At 34.5% G+C, this 22365-nt stretch overlaps 1 protein-coding gene across 3 annotated transcripts in view; it reads right to left on the reverse strand.

Moving 5' to 3' along the window:
* LOC111061862 (cationic amino acid transporter 2) overlaps positions 1–11532 on the reverse strand; it is a 62626-nt gene extending 51094 nt beyond the window's left edge. Inside the window, exon 1 of one of the 3 annotated variants that reach the window (XM_039440617.1) lies at positions 11471–11532. The gene's annotated coding sequence lies outside the window, so the exon portion shown is untranslated. Of the gene's footprint in view, positions 1–10653; positions 10851–11016; positions 11299–11470 lie in introns of those variants that run through there. The other 2 variants (XM_039440618.1, XM_039440619.1) reach the window with 2 other exon arrangements.
* Positions 11533–22365: the final 10833 nt, after the last annotated feature.

Consider the following 22365-nt stretch of genomic DNA (forward strand, 5'->3'; position numbering starts at 1 on the left):
TTCTTCTTTTTCTTCTATCCCTTCGAACTTGGTATTCTATACGTCTTCTTAACGATGGGTCGCCAATTTCAAATCAACAATAAATGGTATTTCGATTTGGGTATGGTATTTTCCATCTTCTTCTTCTTCTTCTATCTTCTTCTTTTCCATCTTCTTCTTCTTCTTCTTCTTCTTCTTCTCCTTCTATCTTCTTCTATCTTCTTCTTCTTCTATGTTATTTTCCATCTTCTTCTTCTTCTCCTTCTATCTTCTTCTTCTTTTCCATCTTCTCCTTCTATCTTCTTCTTCTTCTTCTATGTTATTCTCCATCTTCTTCTTCTTCTCCTTCTATCTTCTTCTTCTTCTTCTATGTTATTCTCCATCTTCTTCTTCTTCTCCTTCTATCTTCTTCTTCACCTTCTATCTTCTATCTTCTTCTTCTTCTTCTTCATCTTCATCATCTTCTACTTCTTCTTCTTCTTCTTCATCTTCATCATCTTCTTCTTCTTCTTTTGTCTTCTTCTTTTTAATCTTCTACTCCTTCTTCTTCTTCTCTTGTCTTCTTCTTTTTAATCTTCTACTCCTTCTTCTTCTTCTCTTGTCTTCTTCTTTTTAATCTTCATCATATTCTTCTTCTTCTCTTGTTTTCTTCTTTTTAATCTTCATCATATTCTTCTTCTTCTCTTGTCTTCTTCTTTTTAATCTTCATCATATTCTTCTTCTTCTCTTGTCTTCTTCTTTTTAATCTTCATCATATTCTTCTTCTTCTCTTGTTTTCTTCTTTTTAATCTTCATCATATTCTTCTTCTTCTCTTGTTTTCTTCTTTTTAATCTTCATCATATTCTTCTTCTTCTCCTGTCTTCTTCTTTTTAATCTTCTACTTCTTCTTCTTTTGTCTTCTTCTTTTTAATCTTCTACTCCTTCTTCTTCTTCTCTTGTCTTCTTCTTTTTAATCTTCATCATATTCTTCTTCTTCTCTTGTTTTCTTCTTTTTAATCTTCATCATATTCTTCTTCTTCTCTTGTCTTCTTCTTTTTAATCTTCTTCTTCAATAGAAAATTGTAGTTTTCTATCAGGTCTAAAACTTTCTTGAATACTCGAATGCAGAGAACATTTTTAGTATAACTAAACAGTTATATTAGTATTATATTATATTAGTATTATAGTTATATTAGTATTAGATATATTTAGTATTAATTCACATTTTGAACTTAAGGGTATGCAAAGGCTAAAAATAAACATTCTACTCGTGATATTTTTCAAAGTTTATCGATTTGTATAATATCAAGCTATCAAAATGAAAAAGTTTTCTCAGGAAAACATTTTTTTCCGATCATCACTTTTTGAGATATGAGCGCCTGAAGTTTGAATTTTTGAGACAGAACATTTCAAATTCGGTACGATACAAATCCATGAGATTTATAGGATGGTATTGTTGATCTAGTAAAACAAAAATTTTCTGAAAATATCAATTTTCGAAAAAGTTATTCAATTTACCAAAAATAACTCAACAAAAGGTTATTTTTAGTAAATTGAATAACTATCTTAAAAATGGATATTTTCAGAAAATTTTTGTTTTACTAGATCAACAATACCATGAAGAATCCATCCTCTAAATCTCATGGATTCATATCTTACCGAATTTGAAACGTTCTGTCCCAAAAATTCAAACTTCAGGCGCTCATATCTCAAAAAGTAATGATCGGAAAAAATGTTTTCCTGAGAAAACTTTTTCATTTTGATAGCTTGATGATATTTTACAAAACGATAAACTTTGAAAAATATCACGAGTAGAAAGTTTATTTTTAGCCTTTGCACAGCCATAATAAACTACCGTAGGTACTAGAATATTTTTAATCTCAATTATAGTGAGGTCCACGTTATAATGACAGTATTTGTTCAACTTTGGTTTTGCTATCCTTGTCTATCATTCGCCAAAGCCGGTGGTAATATCCTTTTCTAGGTCCACAACGATGCCAATTATGTTTTTGACAGTGTAGAAATATAATTAATTAATGCAGAGAATCGGCATAGCTATTCTCCTATCTTTATCCACTGCCATTATAACGTGGACCTCACTATAGATAATAAGCCTACTAATTAATTCAAGATCATTAATTTTTCTCTCAATGTTTTTGTTAAGAATGATGAAATATTTTGACAAATATTATCAGATTTTTGTCTTCTTCTAGTATTTCTTCTATAACTTACTGTCTTCTCCTATTTCTTCTTCTTCGTTCTATTCTGTTTTCTTCTCTTTTTCTTCTTCTACGTCTTTTCCTGTTTTCTTCTTTGAATCTTCTTCTTTTTCATCATCTATACCTTTTCCTTCTACTTTTTAATCTCCTCTTTCTCCTTATTTTTTGCATGTTCTTCGCTATCCTTGTCTATCATTCGACAAAGCCGGTGGTAATATCCTTTTCTAGGTCCACAACGATGCCAATTATGTTTTTGACAGTGTAGAAATATAATTAATTAATGCAGAGAATCGGCATAGCTATTCTCCTATCTTTATCCACTGCCATTATAAAGTGGTCCTCACTATATGAAAATTTATTATTCATTCATGAGAAGATACTTTTTCTTGGTGAATATAATACACTAGCCGTCAGGCTCGCTTCGCTCGCCATATCCGGCTAGCCAGGGGGCTCCGCCCCCTGGACCCCCGACTGGATTGTCCAAGAATAAGATTAGCAGGCTCGCTTCGCTCGCCTGCATTTTTATCATGTTAGGACAATCCAGTCGGGGGTCCAGACTAAACGGATATGGCGAGCGAAGCGAGCCTGACGGCTAGTAATATAATATTCCCAGGATTGAAGTAGCAGTGCCCAATCAATTATTTTTCCGCGATAAATGCATTTAAATCTTCAACTTGGTGCCAACCTAACAAATTCAACTCAACTTAATACCAACCTGACAAAATTATTAATTTAGTTGCCAGTTAACAACTGTTTCGAAGAGGTACTCTATCTAGATTATAGTTCTATAGTAACATATGATATGGAAATTTCAATTATAATTAAGAGATTGGGAGAAGAAGAATATACATGCTAAAAGACGAACTTTAAACCCTTAAAAACAACCCTTAGAGTTGGAATATTGCCAAAAGATTTCTTAGTGCGCCTCTAAAGGGCCAACTGAACATACCTACCAAATTTGAACGTTTTTGGTCCGGTAGATTTTTAGTTATGTGAGTGAGTGAGTGAGTGCCATTTCGCTTTTATATATATAGATTTGAGCATCATTAAGAATCTAGAGTCAATATTAGATCTGATACGCCGGAATGACTTGAATCACAGCTACCTAGCCTACTATAGATTCTTCTTTGTCAACTCCTGTATTCTTCTTTGCATCCTCCTCTCCATCTTCTCATTCTCATTTTCCTTCTACTTCTTTTTCTTCTTCCTCCTCCTCCTCTCTTGCTTTGCTTGTCTCTCTTCTCCCACCTCCTTCTGAGGTGACTATAGGCAGTTTAACGTCATACCCAGGACAAGAATATTTTTATCTCCTTCTCTGAAGGAGAAACTGAGATTTCTGTTACAAAGTCAGCACTTAATAAACATTGGTTACCCTCCTCTTCTTCCTCCTCCCATCCTCTTCGTCCTCCTCCACCTCCTCCTCCTCCTCATCTTCTTCCTCCTTCCCCTCCTCCTCTTCTTCCTCCTCCTCCTCCTCCTCCTCCTCCTCTTCTTCCTCCTCCTCCTCCTCTTCCTCCTTCCCATCCTCTTCTTCCCCCTCCTCCTCCTCCTCTTCCTCCTTCCCATCCGCTTCTTCCCCCTCCTCCTCCTCCTCTTCTTCTTCCTCCTTCCCATCCTCTTCTTCCTCCTCCTCTTCTTCCTCCTTCCCATCCTCTTCTTCCCCCTCCTCCTCCTCCTCTTCTTCTTCATCCTTCCCATCCTCTTCTTAATCCCTCCTCCTCCTCTTTTTCCTCATTCCCATCCTCTTCTTCCTCCTCCTTCTCCTCCTCCTCTTCCTCCTCCTCCTCCTCCACCACCCCCTCCTCCTCTTCCTGCTGCTCCTAATCCTTCTTATTTTTCTCCTCATCCTCTAGCTCCTTTTTTTCCCCATCCTCCTCCTCGACCTCCCCCTAATCCTCTTCATTTTCCTCCTCCTCGTCGTCTTCTCTCTCTAAATTCATCACTATTCTTACACTTCTTCATCTTCGTCTTATTCTACTCTCCATTCTCATTCTTGTTATTCTTCTAGTAAGCTTAAAAGATCAGACTACAAACAAGTGTTGAATGATAGAATAAAACTAGTGATTTTTACTTTCCTTGCCCTATTACCATAGGTAAGGAAAGTATTGCTTTCCGAAAAAAATTAAGGTACCCCAATTTCTAAATTTCTATACGTTTCAAGGTCCTCTGAGTCCAAAAAAGTAGTTTTTGGGTATTGGTCTGTATGTGTGTGTATGAGTGTATGTGCGTCTGTGTACACGATATTTCATCTCCCAATTAACGGAATGACTTGAAATTTGGAACGTAAGCTCCTTACAATATAAGGATCCGACACGAACAATTTCGATCAAATGCAATTCAAGATGGCGGCTAAAATGGCGAAAATGTTGTCAAAAACAGGGTTTTTCGTGATTTTCTCGGAAACGGCTCCAACAATTTTGATTAAAGTTATACCTGAAATGTTCATCGATAAGCTCTATCAACTGCCACAAGTCCTATATCTGTAAAAATTTCAGGAGCTCTGCCCCATCTATGCAAAGTTTGATTTTAGATTCCCAATTATCAGGCTTCAGATACAATTTAAACTAAAAATTCTAAATGGAAAAGATTGAGCATGAAAATCTCTACAATTAATGTTCAGTAACATTTTCACCTAAAATTGAAAATAAGCTCGAAATTCAAGAAAATGTTATTATTTCAATTGCAAACTGTTGATTCTATTAAATGATTCACTATGAAGAGATAGCAGACCTCGTGTGTCTCCAGTGTTATAGTCATGTCACCAGCTGGCTCAAATGTTTGAATAGTAGACTTGAGATGCGCGGGAACACTAGCGTCAGTTGATCAATTTTCATAACGGCAAGGAAAGTTGTGTGAGTGCGCCACAACAGATTTTTAAATTTGATTTGAAGAGTTGAAATCATTTTTTAGCATGTAGTGGACTGAATGGATTGAATCTAAATGCCTGTTTCAGTAATTTGAATAAAGTTTCAAAGACCATAAACGTAAAAAAAACGTGAAAAAGTTTTATTATCGTAAATTTAGTGTCTTCAACCTTGGAAAAGAATTTTGCTCTGACTTGTTTGATAATCTTTTTCTTGTTTTCTTCTTCTCCTAGCTTCTTCTTCTTCTTCTTCTTCTTTTTCTTTTCTTCTCCTTCTTCTTTTTCTTCTATCCCTTCGAATTTGGTATTCTATACGTCTTCTTAACGATGGGTCGCCAATTTCAAATCAACAATAAATGGTATTTCGATCTTGGTATGGTATTTTCCATCTTCTTCTTCTTCTTCTATCTTCTTCTTTTCCATGTTCTTCTTCTTCTTCTTCTTCTCCTTCTATCTTCTTCTTCTTCTATGGTATTTTCCATCTTCTTCTTCTACTCCTTCTATCTTCTTCTTCTTGGTATTTTCCATCTTCTTCTTCTTCTTCTCCTTCTATCTTCTTCTTCTCCTTCTATCTTCTTCTTCTTCTTCTATGTTATTCTCCATCTTCTTCTTCTTCTTCTATGTTATTCTCCATCTTCTTCTTCTTCTCCTTCTATCTTCTTCTTCACCTTCTATCTTCTTCTTCTTCATCTTCATCATCTTCTACTTCTTCTTCTTCTTCTTCTTTTGTCTTCTTCATCTTCATCTTCATCTTCATCATCTTCTTCTTCTTCTTCTTCTCCTGTCTTCTTCTTTTTAATCTTCTACTTCTTCTTCTTCTTCTCCTGTCTTCTTCTTTTTAATCTTCTACTTCTTCTTCTTCTTCTCTTGTCTTCTTCTTTTTAATCTTCATCATCTTCTTCTTCTTCTCTTGTCTTCTTCTTTTTAATTTTCTACTTATTCTTCTTCTTCTCTTGTCTTCTTCTTTTTAATCTTCTTCTTCAATAGAAAATTGTAGTTTTCTATCAGGTCTAAAACTTTCTTGAAGACCCGAATGCAGAGAACATTTTTAGTATAACTAAACAGTTATATTAGTATTATAGTTAAATTAGTATTATATTATATTAGTATTACAGTTATATTAGTATTAGTTATATTTAGTATTAATTCACATTTTGAACTTAAGGCTATGCAAAGGCTAAAAATAAACTTTCTACTCGTGATATTTTTCAAAGTTTATCGATTTGTATATCATCAAGCTATCAAAATGAAAAAGTTTTCTCAGGAAATGTTCTGTCCCAAAAATTCAAACTTCAGGCGCTCATATCTCAAAAAGTAATGATCGGAAAAAATGTTTTCCTGAGAAAAATCTTTCATTTTGATAGCTTGATGATATTTTACAAAACGATAAACTTTGAAAAATATCACGAGTAGAAAGTTTATTTTTAGCCTTTGCACAGCCGTATGTACTAGAATATTTTTAATCTCAATTATAGTGAGGTCCACGTTATAATGACAGTATTTGATCAACTTTGGTTTTGCTATCCTTGTCTATCATTCGACAAAGCCGGTGGTACTATCCTTTTCTAGGTCCACAACGATGCCAATTATGTTTTTGACAGTGTAGAAATATAATTAATTAATGCAGAGAATCGGCATCGCTATTCTTCTATCTTTATCCACAGCCATTATAACGTGGACCTCACTAAAGATAATAAGCCTACTAATTAATTCAAGATCATTAATTTTTCTCTCAATGTTTTTGTTATGAATGATGAAATATTTTGACAAATATTATCAGATTTTTGTCTTCTTCTAGTATTTCTTCTATAACTTACTGTCTTCTCCTATTTCTTCTTCTTCGTCCTATTCTGTTTTCTTCTCTTTTTCTTCTTCTACGTCTTTTCCTGTTTTCTTCTTTAAATCTTCTTCTTTTTCATCATCTATACCTTTTCCTTCTACTTTTTAATCTCCTCTTTCTCCTTATTTTTTGCTTGTTCTTTGCTATCCTTGTCTATCATTCGACAAAGCCGGTGGTAATATCCTTTTCTAGGTCCACAACGATGCCAATTATGTTTTTGACAGTGTAGAAATATAATTAATTAATGCAGAGAATCGGCATCGCTATTCTCCTATCTTTATCCACTGCCATTATAACGTGGACCTCACTATATGAAAATTTATTATTTATTCATGAGAAGATACTTTTTCTTGGTGAATATAATACACTAGCCGTCAGGCTCGCTTCGCTCGCCATATCCGTCTAGCCAGGGGGCTCCGCCCCCTGGACCCCCGACTGGATTGTCTAAGAATAAGATTAGCAGGCTCGCTTCGCTCGCCTGCATTTTTATCATGTTAGGACAATCCAGTCGGGGGTCCAGACTAAACGTCTGGCTAAACGGATATGGCGAGCGAAGCGAGCCTGACGGCTAGTAATATAATATTCCCAGGATTGAAGTAGCAGTGCCCAATCAATTTTTCCGCGATAAATGCATTTAAATCTTCAACTTGGTGCCAACCTAACAAAATCAACTCAACTTAATGCCAACCTGACAAAATTATTAATTTAGTTGCCAGTTAACAACTGTTTCGAAGAGGTACTCTATCTAGATTATAGTTCTATAGTAACATATGATATGGAAATTTCAATTATAATTAAGAGATTGGGAGAAGAAGAATATACATGCTAAAAGACGAACTTTAAACCCTTAAAAACAACCCTTAGAGTTGAAATATTGCCAAAAGATTTCTTAGTGCGCCTCTAAAGGGCCAACTGAACATACCTACCAAATTTGAACATTTTTGGTCCGGTAGATTTTTAGTTATGCGAGTGAATGAGTGAGTGAGTGAGTCAGTCAGTCAGTCAGTCAGTCAGTGAGTGAGTGCCATTTCGCTTTTATATATATAGAAGATAGATTTGAGCATCATTAAGAATCTAGAGTCAATATTAGATCTGATACACCGGGGTGACTTGAATCACAGCTATCTAGCCTACTATAGAAGGCCGTGGAAACAGAAACTTGGGAACTATGCCCTACTATCTTTCCCACTAACTCTATAGCATGCATCTCACCATAATAAATAATACAATCTGTGTTATAACAGTTCAAATGTTTTATGTAAATAACGGTTAGATTTATAAATAAAAACAAGAAGGATAATAATTATTAACAGAAACTTCGAAATTATTTGAACGAGAGACATATTATCAATGTGTTTAGCTAGACTGTGTTTACATTCAAATAAAGATAGGCGCTGGCGTCTAGGATTAACAGTTATTTAAACAGTTTTCATATTATAATCCAATCAAATATATACATTATGTATTACATAATCATCTCAATAATTATCTGTGTACAGATGGAAATATTATAAGCTACCCGTCAGGTACAGAGTTAGTGGGGAGGATATTTTTAATATTGTTTCCGAAGAATGGACATTGATATGTCCAAAGCTCCGCCAATTTATGTAGATGCATAACAAAATAATTATCTATAGTTATTATATTACAAATTGCTTTTTCATATCATATACAGTTCAATAATTAATTTCTTAGTTTATATTATGTAAATTCATCTATAATTTTGCTGTATTGTAAGCTATTGTATATAAGTGTATAAGCCAGTATATATTGTAATCTACATAAATAAAGTACTCAATCAATCAGTCTCGCTTCGCTCGCCATATCCGTCTAGCAAGGGGGCGGATCCCCGACAGGATCGTCCAAAAATGAGATGAGCGGGCTCGCTTCGCTCGCCTGCATTTTTCATTTGAGCATGCTTCATTCCATCAGAAAACGCAGAAAAGCTGAGAAAAACGTTGATTTTGGGCGTATCTTTGATGAAATATTAAAGTCACCTCATCACAAAATTTTTAGACCCTAGCTGAACCTCTGTAACAAATTTGAACATTTTCTGTCTATTACTTGATGAAAGAACGGAGAAAAATAAAAAAAACGCTTATTTTGGGCGTATCTTTGACGTTATCGCAAATTCCTTCTAACACAACATTATTACATCCTAGCTGAGCTTCTGTACTAAACTTGAACTATTTCTGTTCATTTGTTCTCGATAAATCTGAGAAAAAGTAAAACCGCTGGAAAAACGCTAATTTTGGGTGTATCTTTGACGTTATTGCAAATTCCTTCTAACACAACATTATTACACACTAGCTGAGCTTCTGTACTAAACTTGAACAATTTCTGTTCATTTGTTCTCGATAAATCTGAGAAAAAGCAAAAAAAAGAAAACGTTGATTTTGGGCGTATCTTTGACGTTATTGCAAATTCCTTCTAACACAATATTATTACACACTAGCTGAGCTTCTGTACTAAATTTGAACAATTTCTGTTCATTTTTTCTCGATAAATCTGAGAAAAAGCAAAAAACGCTGGAAAAACGCTAATTTTGGGCGTATTTTTGGAAATTTTTCCAAATCCGTTCTTAGTGCGCCTCTAAAGGGCCAACTGAACATACCTACCAAATTTGAACGTTTTTGGTCCGGTAGATTTTTAGTTCTGCGAGTGAGTGAGTGCCATTTAACTTATATATATAATAGATCATTATATTATATTATATTATATTATAAGTAATAATAAATTATCTGTTTATTCAACGATTTAGAGTAATAGTTCTGTATTTTCTACTAGCAGGTAATCCATGTTCCGTAAGGGTCTAATAAAAAACTTGACCTACTAAAATCTTTAGGAATTCAAAATAGACCTGTAACCATCCTCGGTAAATTAAGAATCAATATGTAAAATTTCAAGTTTATCAGTTGAGTAGTTGAGACGTGATGATGCGTCATTCGTGAATTTCCTATCCCCTACCTGTATAAACTATATCTCTCCTTTATTATATTATAGATATCACTTATAGCACACTTGAAATATTTCAATTTGAAGGAAATTGAAAAAGATACTATAATTAGAAGAGGTAAATTAGAGGTATAAGTTGAAGAAATATAGGAGAATTGAGAAGTCATATTGGAGATAGATAATAATCAATATGGTGATATTCAAGTTATAAAGTCAGCACCTGATTAACATTGGTTTTCCATCCTTGTCTCTCATTAGACTAGTTCTGTGAACAGTAGACCTCACGCAGTATTCTCATCCACAAGTACCTGATTGAAACTATAGACCTTATGGAAATACAGAAATAGACTGGCTTCTCCACACATCTGTGTAATCACTTGTCAGCTGATTTATGATGGAAAATTCTATATAATCTGATTCTTACTCTTATATTGGCGTATGAAGGAGGCTCCTTTTTCCTTTTATATTATCCTTGAAATGCAAAATTTCCAAAAACCTTGTATATACATCGACGCGCAATTTAAAAAGGAACATACCTGTCAAATTCCATGAAAATCTATTACCGCGTTTCGCCGTAAATGCGCAACATATAAACATTTAAACATTAAGAGAAATGCCAAACCGTCGACTTGAATCTTAGACCTCACTTCGCTCGGTCAACAAAGCGAATAGCTCTATCCTTTTCTACATCTGCACTGTTGTCAAATTATTTGAACGCTACAAAGAAAATATATCAAAAAATTGGGTGGAATTAAAGATAAATTGATATTAAGCTTAGAATTAATAAAAGAATAAAATATAAACCTGAGTACTATACCTTATATTCAACGCCGGTTTAAAATCTAAATTTCGAAACAGAAACACTACTGCAACCTAATAAGTTACCAGCTATAAATGAATTAATTTGTCAAAATTCTTTAGTACTAATGTAGATATAAGTTCAAGAAATGTCAAGTGTACTGTAAAACGATGAAGACTTTACAGTCTTGAATAAATGAAAACGAAAAATTCGAGTGCTATACCGGCACCTTACAGTCGACCAAACCGGTAAAAACTGCGTCTTAAAAATCTGTGACCGTCTCGAGAATTCGACGCAAAAAGTTGAACTGCTTCCAACTCATAAATCTCAAGTTTGAAATTTATCAAACATAATTTATTCAAATTGCAAAACTATTCTTACCTTCTTAAACTGCAGCAACTAATTGAAACTATGTTCCAAACTAGTCCTCACTATTCAACAACTAAGTTAACACTGCAAAATTGCATTCAATTCAACACGCGCTAGCTATAATTATGTAACTTGAAAAGTTGTCAGGCAACTTTTCAGGGCCAAAAATTCAAATAATATATTCAAATGACATCGCTGCAAGCCTTAAACCTGCCTTGCAACTTTATTCGTTTTGCACAAAAAGTAAACAAAACTTTTTAGCGGCGTATATTGTTTTAGGTTATGGGCTGTGTAGAGTTATAGCCTATCCCAACAAAATTGAAATGTTTGGAAATTATGAAACATAAATCACGTTCACCAACTATAACGGTCTAGAATGCAGTTTAGAATGATTGCAGAATATATAATCAGTTACGTAACTCATGATTAGAACTGTAACTTTAAAAATAATGTTTTGGCAACTTACCTTATGAGTTTTTATCAGTTGATGTTAAAATAATGTTAGAAAACTAGCTTCATCAGTTGTTGAAACTTGTTTCAAACTGTTTTCAATGAGTTTTTAACTCAAAATAAATATTTTAAAACTAGCTAACTAACAGTCTAGATACTACACTACAACGCTAAAGTTTTCAAAAAGAGACAGGCATGTCTTCTGTTACTGTTCTGCTATAAAGTTGGGTTAGAAAGAACAGCTGTAGCAAACTAGCACACCGTAGTGGCGAAAACTGAAACTAGGCTGCTGATATAAGTTGACCGCGAATTTTTAAACGTAGATACTGAATATTTTTGAAAATTAATTTAGAAATTTAGGGTAATTGTAGGAAAATTGAGCTTGAAGTTGTAAAAATTCTGTTCAAGAATATGAAAAAACACAGTGAATAATCTGTTAGAATTGAAAAACTGCCACGTTCCGTTTATTGACCGAGCGAAGTTAGGTCTAAGATTCAAGTCGACGGTTTGATATTTCTCTTTTAATGTTTATATGTTGCGCATTTACGACGAAACGCGGTATTAGATTTTCATGAAATTTGACAGGTATGTTCCTTTTTTAATTGCGCGTCGACGAATATACAAGGTTTTTTGAAATTTTGCATTTCAAGGATAATATAAAAGGAAAAAGGAGCCTCCTTCATACGCCAATATTGGAGTAGAATTAATCAGACTATAGAATAAATTATTCATCATAAATCAGTAGACAAGTGATTACACAGATGTGTGGAGAAGCCAGTCTATTGCTGTATTTCCATAAGTCTATAGTTTCAATCAGGTACTTGTGGATGAGAATACTGCGTGAGGTCTACTGTTCACAGAACTTCTAGTAATTGATTGAAATATTTTTTAAAAGAGTTGCAGTTTTAAACTGTTATGAATATTGTTTGTATAATGTTATGTGTAATTAATATGTACGGTATATTTAACTATTTTTAATGACGATTTTCTGTTATAGCCCAAAGACATGTTTTACTTAATAAATTCATTCAGTTATATGGTTCCCGATTTGAATTATTTTTTTTAATTCAATGTTTAAAGACATTCTTCAAAGATTCAACAAATAATATAATTTTTTATGTAATGAAAAGATTACTAGTAGTTCTGTGAACAGTAGACCTCGCGCTCAGTAAGTTACATTGACCTGTTGATATGTTTTCTCAAAAATTAATAAATAATTTATCAATTTAAAATGTCTCGAAAGAATCCTAAATAAATATAGATAAATAAACATATATCTGTCCTATCGTACCGTGACGTGTCGTCCCGGAATGTGAGTGTGAGCGCTGTTATCAGGTCTGGCTGCAACTGTCTACAACGTTGATGTAAAGATACAATTTTCAAGATGTTCGATGTTTTTGAACGGGTAGTATTATAGTCTACTGTCTACTAACGTTGATGGAAAGATAAATTTTCAAGATGTTCGATATTTTTGAACGGGTAGTATTATTGTCCACTAGACAGCTGATTTATGATGAATAATTCTATAGTCTGATTTTTACGGTAATATTGGCGTATGAAGGAGGCTCCTTTTTCCTTTTATATTATACTTGAAATAATGCAAAATTTCAAAAAACCTTGTATATAAGTCGACGCGCAATTTGAAAAGGAACATACCTGTCAAATTTCATGAAAATCTATTACCGCGTTTCGCCGTAAATGCGCAACATATAAACATATAAACATTTAAACATTGAGAAATGCCAAACCGTCAACTTGAATCTTAGACCTCACTTCGCTCGGTCAATGATCAATACTATTATTAATAGTTCTGAAACGATAATTTATTATTATTATTTTTTTAAACATATTTATTGCCCATAAAAACAAATACAAAATAAATAAACTTACAAAAGAAATATTCTAGATTATAATATTATGCTATTTTTACAAATAAATTAAAATTACATGGCCCCACCCAGCAAGGGCAAAACCCTGACCGCTGAGTGAGAGTATCAGCTGATTAGACAATATAAAAATTTATTTACCAATAATCAAAGCTACAAAAATCGAAGTTAACAATAAATTACTAGTAACTATAATATTTAACTGATGTCGAAGAAAAATTTTTGTATCACCCACTTATTTATCTGTTCCATACTCTGTCTGCCCCTATTAGAAAGATATTCTGACAATGCATTTGGCATGATATTTATTATTTTTGAGCTAAGATACCCCAATTGTCTTCGCACTATTGTCAAATCTGAATAGTTGATATTATAAATGTTATGAGATGTAACTCTCAGGTTATACATAAAAACGTTATTATTCATTGTAAATTCATCCTTCCTCATCCATGCATAATAGAGAAGTTTCTTTATATAAATTTGACGTACTGTCATCACTTTAAATTCGGCAAATGTTTCACTACTAGAAAAAGCCCTTGGCTTATTAAGAATTGCTTTTATTATCATTTTTTGAAATGTAAAAATTTTATTCATGAAAACATCATACGCTCCTCCCCATACCACTAACCCATATTGCAGCACCTATTGAACATAGGCAAAGTAAAGGACCCTAAGTAATTTGCTGTCTAATATTTTACGGACTTTATAAAATATATTTATACCATAAATTTTGCTTTCAGTTCAACCAATAGTTCAACCTTGAGTTCAACTATATATTAAAATACGGATTTGAATATCGTACTTGATAATAAGATGAAGCTTTGAAGGATAATAATTCATGAGAAAATACACAAAATTCTGTGAACAATATTTTATTATTTATTTGGATGAAAGGATTTGAGTATTTATTATTACAAATATCATTTTCACATTCTTCATCTTAACCTGTAATAAACAATGGACTGATTTCTGTATTGTCTGATAATCATAATATCATGGAACTATTGCCGATGTATTCAACAATCAAATAAATTAATACATTATACTCCACATTTACCAATTTAAAATTATTAATAATTATTGTATAAAAACTTCGTCAATGCAGATATCATGAAACTGTAGTTGTTTTGTAAAAATCATGAAACTATGAGAACAAATTTCAACATGTTCATAAATAATTCTTGTGTTTTTTAAGAGTACTATACTGTATTATTCTTTATTATATTCGATAGCAACAAATGAGCTTTAACAATTAATTAATTATCTCTATAGGCTAGTGATATTCACTCCAAACTGTCAACATTTCTTATAAATACCTAACCTAACTTTAATAATTAGGTTAGGTTAGGTTAGGTTAGGTTGGGTTAGGTTAGGTTAGGTTAGGTTAACCTAATCACACCTTATTAAAGTTAGGTAACACCAAAACTTCCCATCTAATAAATTATACTGATATTCTGAAGTGAATATCATAGAATGCATTTACGTGGGGTTATAGTGAGGTCCACGTTATAATGGCAGTGTTTGATTAGCAATGGTATTGCTATCCTTGTCTATCATTCAACAAAGCGGATACCGCTATCTCTTTCTCGCTTTGCAGATCGTCTTTCAACAATGTAGACTTAATAATCAATTAACATAATATTTCATCTTGATCATGAAATCATTGAAAGATATAACTTCTCGCTTAATAAAATACAATTTATTATTTCAAACGAGAATGAACAGTTAATATTACATCAATAAACCTGTATCAGCTACCGTCTATAGAAGGCATAGACAAGACAGAGGATCCGCAACGTTGTTCTCCTATCTTTCTCCACTGCTATTATAACGTGGACCTCACTATAGCAAAACTTTTAACTTATGGATCTTTGCCATCACTTATAAAAAATCATTAAAATTTATATGATGATTGAAATATTCATTCAAAAAATAATGCAATATCACTCAGGTATTATTCACACACTATTATAACTTTTATAGCTCTCATTTGACATCACAATCATTAATAATAAATTACACAATAAATCTATACAAATGTTTTTGTGTAAATATATAATATATATTTATAATAATATGCATTGAAATATATTATAATATTTCAATTTGTAATATTTTTTAGCTCACTATATCCTACTAGACATTGCTGTTTCAAAGATTGTTTGTGTTCCATTAAAAATTAGTATTTTTTTAGAATTTATTTAACTGATTCTATTGGATGATAATGGACGTTCTTATCACATCAATAAAAAAAAAATTGGGAACTGAGGGATAAATTGAATTGTGAAGATGAGATTTTTCATTGAAAATAATTGTTGTAGAGATGAATGATAGAATATACTATTTTAGAAATTCTAATTTATTCAGAATTAATCATTCTTATTTATCTTATCAAGGAATTAACTCTCAAACTCAGAACCTAGTTTTTTCCACTTTTTTTTACAAGAGACAGTTCTAAAATGAAGACTGTTCTTGAATTTAAAATGGAAAAAATTCAAAAATAAAGTGAATGATACGGATAAAATTTGAGATTTACAAATAGAAATTATTGTGAGAACAATATTTTGAAAAAGCACTTTTAAAATCTCCATTGAAAACAATTTATTCCTTGTTTTTTCCAAATTATTCATGTTTTTATTCTAATATCAAGATTATTCCATTTTTGAAATATTTTTTAATCTCACTATTTTTCATTTAGCAAAGCAGACAACATGGATAAATTTATACAACTATTTTAAAATGTTTTTTTTTAATCCAAAAACTGTTTAAAAGTTTTTTTTATTTTCAAATCACATTTTTTATAAGTATTCTGATAAAGGGATTACTTCCTTCAACATTTATTTATCATTAGTATATTTTAATACACAGTATATACTTTGTATATACGGTATATTTGTAATATTTTTTGTATATATATATATATACTATATTGATTAACATTATTGCCTAATACATCATATTTTACTATTATATATGGACGTGTGGTATGCATAATTTTATATACATTATAATGTATATAATATGGTATTATGTATAATTGTATTGTACATATTGTACTAATGTTAGCTTTGTCATTCCTTGCATTATATACAACGTGGTGGAGAATTTCCTCCTGCATAATTATTCAATTTAGAGAATTCATGGGGTAAATTAAACATTTTTTGCAAAGAAATTAGATTTTCAACTTATTGTTTGGAGCCCTCCTCATGTTATTCTCACTTATTGAAGAATTATCCTTTTTATAGATATTTTTTTCTCTCTCATGATCCATATCGCCTCGAAAATTCTGAATTCACAACTTGAATTGTTCCATAAATTTATTTAAAATCTTATCAGTAATTTCCAGTTACTGGTGAAATTATTTATTTTTCGGTAGTTTTAATTCAAAGATACGATTTTTGTTTTATGATCACAGTCACAAAATACATTTCCACATATAACCATACACTCTTATTTGTTATATTCCATGTTATTAATACTCTACATGTATTAATACATGATTTTTTAGGGGTTTCTAGGATTGAATTTTAATTTTTAGGACTAATTAACATGTTCAACGTTATTTTCTGTCTCAACCTTGTTTTATTTTCTTCTTCTTCACCTTTTTTCTCTCCATCTACTCCTTCATTCCACTCCTCCTCCTTTTCCACCTTCTCCTCCTCCTCCTCCTCCTCCTCCTCCTCCTCCTCCTCCTCCTCCTCCTCCTCCTCCTCCTCCTCCTCCTCCTCCTCCTCCTCCTCCTCCTCCTCCTCCTCCTCCTCCTCCTCCTCCTCCCACCACTCCTCCTCCTCCTCCTCCTCTTCCTCCTCCACCACCACCTACCCATCCTTCTCCTCCTTTTCTTCCTCCTTCTCCTCCCCCTTCTCCTTCTTCTCCTCCTCCTATTCCTCCTTCACCTCCTTCTAGTCCTTCTCCACCTCCTTCTTCTTCTCTTCCTCCGCCACCTCCTTCTCCACCTCCTTCTACTCCTTCTATTCCTCCACCACCACCTACTCCTCCACCTGTTCCTCCACCACCTCCTTCTCCTTTTTTTCCACTCCTCCTTCTCCTCCTATTCCTCCTCCAACTCCTTCTCCTCCTCCTCCTTCTTCTCCTCCTCCTTCTTCTCCTCCTCCTATTCCTCCTCCACCTCCTTCTCCTCCTTCTGTTCCTCTTCCACCTCCCTCTCCTCCTCCTCTTCCTCCTCCACCACCACCTTCTTCGACATCTCATCCTTCTCCTCCTTCTCCTCATCCTTCTCCTCCTTCACCACCTCCTCCACCTCCTTCTCAACCTCCTCCTCCTCCTCTTCTTCCTCCTCATCATTCTCCACCACCTCTTAACCTACTTCTCCTGATCTTGGCGTTCCATTGCCTACTCATCTCCTTTCTCCTACACCTCCCCCTCATTCTACTCCTCTCCATCCCTCTCTACATCGGTCTCCTCCTCTTCCTTCCACTTCAAACTCATCATCCTCCTCCTTTCCCATCTCCCTCTTTACCTTCATCCACCTCTCCTCCTCGAGGAGGAGTGGAAGGAGGTAAGGAAGGAGATGGAAGAGGAGGAGGCGGAGTAGGAAGAGGAGGAAGAGGAGGAGAACGATGTCGAGATGGATGGAGTGGAGTAGAATAAGGAGGAGGTGTAGAGAAATGCAGAAGGAGTAGGCGATGGAGCGCCAAGAGAAGGAGGAAGAGAAGGAGATGTCTCCTCCCCTTCTTCCTTCTCTTCACCCACCTACTACTCCTCCTGATTCTCTTCTTCCATCTCATACTCCTCCTCCTTCTTTCTACACCTTGTCCTCCCCTTCCACCTTCCCACTCCACAACCTCATACTCCTCCGCCACTTCCTCCTCCTCCTTCTAAACCTTCTTCTCTCTCCTCTCACATTTTATCCACTTCCTTTCCCTCCTTCTTCTACTCCACTCCCTCATTCTCCTCATCATCCTCTTCCTCCTCAACCATTTCCTCCTCCTTCTTCTACACCTTCTTCTCTTCTCCTCTCTCATCTTATCCACTTCCTTTTCCTCCTTCTTCTACTCCACTCCCTCATTCTCCTCATCATCCCCTCCCCTTCAATCATTCCCTCCTCCTTCTTCTACACCTTCATTCTCCTCCTCATACTACTCATCTCCTCCTCCTTCTCCTTCCTCTACACCAACACCTCCTCCTCTTCTTCCCCATCCTACTCCTCCACCTCTCAATCCTCCCTTCTTCTACACCTTCTTCTCTTCTCCTCTTCCACCTTCTTCACTTCCTCATTCTCCTCCTCCTACTTCTCATCTCCTCCTCCTTCTCCTTCCCCTACACCAACACCTCCTCCTCTTCTTCACCATCCTACTCCTCCACCCCTCTCCATCCACCTCTTCATCTACCTTCTCCTCTACTTCCCTAACTCCTCTTCCACCTATCCACATCATCCTCCTCCTCTTCCTCCTCATCCTCCTCTTCCCTCTTCCCAACCACTTCCTCATACTCCTCATAGACCTTCTCCTTCTCCTCATTATTTCTTCTCTTCATCCATCCTCTTCATTTTCTCAAAAATAATTATTCTTGGTAACTCTCATGATCTTTAAATAATGTGCTTCCATTTATGTCGTGTTCATACCGAGAGCGGTCACACGGTCAGAGTTCAGCGGTCTTGGATGGATATACAGTGATGGTCTTATATATCAGTAGTGTACAATAGAGAGTTCTGCACAAGGCGAATAGGAGACAAGGGGCGTGGCCTAAAACCCCGCCCTCTGGAACCCTGACCACTAGTGTTAAGAGTTCAAGCGGTCTTAGAAGAATATACAGTGATGGTCTTCTATATCTCTATATCCTCCTTAGACCGCTACTCCGACCACTGACCGCTAGTGTTCAGAGCTCCAGTGGTCTTAGATGATATACAATGATGGTCTTCTATATCTCTATATCCTCCCAAGACTGCTACTCTGACCACTGACCGCTAGTGTTCAGAGTTCCAGCGGTCTTAGAAGGATATACACTGATGGTCTTCTATATCTCTATTTCTTTCTAAGACTGCTACTCTGACCACTGACCGCTAGTGTTCAGAGTTCCAGTGGTCTAAGAAGGATATACACTGATGGTCTGATATATCTCTATATCCTCCCAAAACTGCTACTCTGACCACTGACCGCTAGTGTTCAGAGTTCCAGTGGTCTTAGAAGGATATACACTGATGGTCTTATATATCTCCATATCCTCCCAAGACCGCTACTCTGACCACTGACCGCTAGTGTTCAGAGCTCCAGTGGTCTTAGATGATATACAATGATGGTCTTCTATATCTCTATATCCTCCCAAGACCACTACTCTGACCACCGACCGCTAGTGTTCAGAGTTCCAGTGGTCTTAGAAGGATCTACAGTGATGGTCTTCTATATCTCTATATCCTCCCAAGACCGCTACTCTGACCACTGACTGCTAGTGTTCAGAGTTCCAGTGGTCTCAGAAGGATATACAGTGATGATCTTATATCTCTATATCCTCTCAAGACTGCTACACTGACCACTGACCGCTAGTGTTCAGAGTTCCAGTGGTCTTAGAAGCATATACACTGATGGTCTTATATATCTCTATATCCTCCCAAAACTGCTACTCTGACCACTGACCGCTAGTGTTCAGAGTTCCAGTGGTCTTAGAAGGATATACAGTGATGGTATTATATATCTCTATATCCTCCTTAGACCGCTACTCTGACCACTGACCGCTAATGTTCAGAGTTCCAGTGGTCTTAGAAGGATATACAGTGATGGTCTTCTATATCTCTATATCCTCCTTAGACCGCTACTCCGACCACTGACCGCTAGTGTTCAGAGTTCCAGTGGTCTCAGAAGGATCTACAGTGATGGTCTTATATCTCTATATCCTCCCAAGACTGCTACTCCGACCACTGACCGCTAGTGTTCAGAGTTCCAGCAGTCTTAGAAGGATATACACATATCCTCCCAAGACTGCTACTCTGACCACTGACCGCTAGTGTTCAGAGTTCCAGCAGTCTTAGAAGGATATACACTGATAGTCTTATATATCTCTATATCCTCCCAAGACTGCTACTCTGACCACTGACCACTAGTGTTCAGAGTTCCAGCGGTCTTAGAAGGATATACACTGATTGTCTTCTATATCTCTATTTCTTTCTAAGACTGCTACTCTGACCACTGACCGCTAGTGTTCAGAGTTCCAGTAGTCTTTAAAGGATATACAGTGATGGTCTTATATATCTCTATATCCTCCCAAGACCACTACTCTGACCACTGACTGCTGGTGTTCAGAGTTCCAGCGGTCTTAGAAGGATATACACTGATGGTCTTCTATATCTCTATATCTTTCTAAGACCACTGGAACTCCGACCACTGACCGCGCTGTGTATGAACCCACTCAGAACTCTTTCTTGCATTTCTATCTTTTCAGAATCCCTCATGATATTAATACTTCAAACATCAAAACTTCAAATGAAATAATGTAGACATCTAAATTGAAATACACAGAAGATATTAACTGAAAATTCACATTCAAATTGCAATCAAAAATACACCAAAACTCTGAAATTATTTATGTTCATATCAAAATTGAAACAAAAATACACCTAAATCTTAAATTAAATATTGTTCACATCCAAATCGGAACTCAAAATACACCCAAATCTTCAAATCATTATTGTCCACATTCAAATTTAAACCAAAAATATACATAAATCCTAAAATGAATATCGTTCACATTTAAATTGAAATAAAAAGGATGCCTAAATCCTACAATAATCTTTTGTCACATTTAAATTGAAACTAAAAAACACCTAAATCCTCAAATAAATATTGTTCACATCCAAATTGAAACTTGAATTACACCGAAATCTTCAATTATCTTTGTACACTTTTGAATTTGAACCCAAAATACACCCAAATCTTAAAAAAAGTTCACATCCAAATCGAAACTGAAATTACACCCAAATCTCAAATTCTTTTTGCTCACATTTTGAATTTGAACCCAAATCTTAAATAAAAGTTCATATCTAAATTGAAACTAAAATTACACCGAAACTCTCAAATAATAATGGTTCACATCTAAATTCCAACTCAAAATACACCCAAATCTTGAATTTGATAGTCCACATTCAAATTGAAACTGAAAATACACCTAAATCCTTAAAGAAATATTGTTCACATTTAAATTCAAACTCAAAGTACACCCAAAATTCAAATAATAACATTGTGATAATAATATATAATATACAAACACTTAAAAACAAAACTATATGGTACAACATCAATATAACTTTACATTTATATATATCTCGGATCTCCACGAACACTGATACTAATCTACATACAACACTCTAAAAATATATCAACTAAATACACAACATCAATATATATATCTAATATCCAACAACATTTAAAAATGAATACAAATATCACATATAACACCAATAAGTATGTATATAAATATCACTAACAAAATACATTCAACAACGAAATAAATTATTATAAAAACATCTAACAGTATGTTTATTATAAATAAATACATCAATACAACATCAACACGAACAGTTTCACAACATTTAATAATAAATATAAATACAAATACACACACAAACATCGATATATACAATACATGTATCGGTATATATGGTTGTTGAAAATCATTGGGAGAAAGAGAGAGAGAGAGAGAGAGAGAGAGAGAGAGAGAGAGAGAGTGGGAGAGAGAGAGAGGGAGGGAGAGAGCTAGAGTAAAGGAGAGAGGAAAGTTCTTGACTAGTATGATAAGGATAACAAGAGAAGGGAGAGAGGATATAGGTATAGTGAAGAATGGGAAGTCAAAGAAGAAGTGATAAAAAAGTGGAAAAAGAATTGATGAAGAGACACAAGAAGGAGAAGGAGAAGAAGAAGAAGAAAAAGAAGAAGAAGAAGAAGGAGAAGAAGAAGGAGAAGAAGAAGAAGAAGAAGAAGAAGAAGAAGAAGAAGAAGAAGAAGAAGAAGAAGAAGAAGAAGAAAAGAAGAAGAAGAAGAAGAAGAAGAGGAAGAAGAAGAAGAAGAAGGAGAAG

This window comes from Nilaparvata lugens, chromosome 14 (assembly GCF_014356525.2).
Source record: "Nilaparvata lugens isolate BPH chromosome 14, ASM1435652v1, whole genome shotgun sequence".
Taxonomy (NCBI): domain Eukaryota; kingdom Metazoa; phylum Arthropoda; class Insecta; order Hemiptera; family Delphacidae; genus Nilaparvata; species Nilaparvata lugens.